Here is a 1,895-nt window from a genome sequence, read left to right as displayed (position 1 = left end):
TCTCTCTCTTTTCCTTGACCCCCTCATCCTATTACTCCTTTCCTCCTCCAAGGCAACACACACACACACACACACACACACACACACACACATATATATATATATATATATCCCGGAGGTCGACCAGTACACCCCCAACGAAAGAGGTCGACCAGTTGTCCCAATGTAAATACTGCCTGGGTAAGTGAAATTATGTGTGTTTTTCTTTTGGTTGGCTTTGATGTGGGACTGGGAGTGCTACTGGAGTTTTGACGCATTGCACTCTGCCTGCCTCATCCTCCCGAGTCCCTGGGATTACAATCTTGTGCCACCAGGGGCATCTGTGTGCAAAATGGAGTTCGCAGACTTCTCTTGTCTCATTTCTTCCTCTGTTTTTCTCCTCCTCCTCCTCCTCCTCCTCCTCCTCCTCCTCCTCCTCCTCGCCCCGCCTTCCCCTCCCCTCCCCCACCCGCACCCTAACCTCCCCCTCCCCTCCCCTCCGCTCTCCCTCTCCCTCTCCCTCTCCTCCTCCTCCTCCTCCTCCTCCTCCTCCTCCTCCTCCTCTTCCTCTTCCTCCCCCCATCCCCCCCCCGCCCAAGTTAATTTGTCAATGGTTTCTTTTTAGCTATAAGTGGCGGTAGGATGACTCCACGAATATTCCTTATTTCAAGTGGGGACATTCTTTCCTAATCGGGAGTTCAGTTTTAATTGCATGCATCAAATCATTACTTGTGTGGGTCTGGGCTTTTTCTTCTCTTGGTGGTCAGTACCTGGAGAGGAATGTCACAGCCAGGGGGGGGTGCTCTTGAGTGTTTGTGCATTTCTGTCCTTCCTTGCCCACCAACTCAACTCTCGCTCGCTCCCTCTCTCCTTCCCTCCTTCCTTTCTTTCACTTTTGCTTCACTGTTTCTTTCCTGCTGGTGCTGGTGCTGGTGGTGCTTCCTTTCGTTTACTTTTCTTTATTTTTGTTCTTGATTTTTTTTTTTTAATATTTGCTCCCCCTCCCCCGGCCTTCTCTCTCTCTCTCTCTCTCTCTCTCTCTCTCTCTCCTCTTCCTGTTGCTGAAAGCTTGGCCCAATCCAATAAGGATGGCAAGGTCTTGAGACACAGGAAAAAAGGCTTATGGCAGCACTGGCAAAGCAAAAACACAGGGACTCTTCTGCACGTCAGCAACAACAGGAGGTTTTGTAGAGGAGATTCAAAGGCCACCTTGCACTTCTTCCTGGCCGCAGTTGTAATTCGGCTTCTTACTTTTGATAAGAGTCATTTCTGACATCCTCTGGTCTCCAAAGTCTATGTGACTTCAAGACTACGCTGGGCGTGGACTCAAGGACAGATAAGTCTGCCTAAAACAGGGAAGAAAGGTGATATGATTTCCACTGGATTGAATCCAGAAGTACCTAACCACCACCACGGAGTTACACCTCAATTTTTTTTTTTTTTTTTTTTTTTTTTTTTGAGAGGGAGTGTCCCTTGATTGCTCATGTTGGCTAACATCAAAGGAGACAACATCCTATCTCAGTCTGTGATAAACCCTGTGGTGGTGTTATCACATGGGGTGGGGGGGGTGGTGTCCTTCCCCTTCCCCTTCCCCTTCCCTCTCTCCTTTCTCTATTTGCTGGTTAAAGCTCAAGGTCTCTGGAGGTTGCCTGAGTACTCCCAGGACCTCACCTTCTCTGGTGAGTAGCTGAGGTGGTGGTTGCTGGACACGGTCCTACCATTCTGATCTTTCACTACTCTTACTGTTCTCTTCCAGGACTTTTGGATCGACTTCCTTCTTCCAAGGATGGTGGAATGATGACAAAGATGATTTGGGACACTTTTTTTTTTTTGGTGGTTGTTTTTCCTCCCGGATGGCTGTCAAACCTGCAGCAGCACACACATCCGTCCATCTCGAAGTGAAGAATCTCTAAAGG

The sequence above is a fragment of the Marmota flaviventris genome, chromosome 4 (assembly GCF_047511675.1).
Source record: "Marmota flaviventris isolate mMarFla1 chromosome 4, mMarFla1.hap1, whole genome shotgun sequence".
Classification (NCBI taxonomy): domain Eukaryota; kingdom Metazoa; phylum Chordata; class Mammalia; order Rodentia; family Sciuridae; genus Marmota; species Marmota flaviventris.
Note: the sequence above shows the minus strand (reverse complement) of the source record.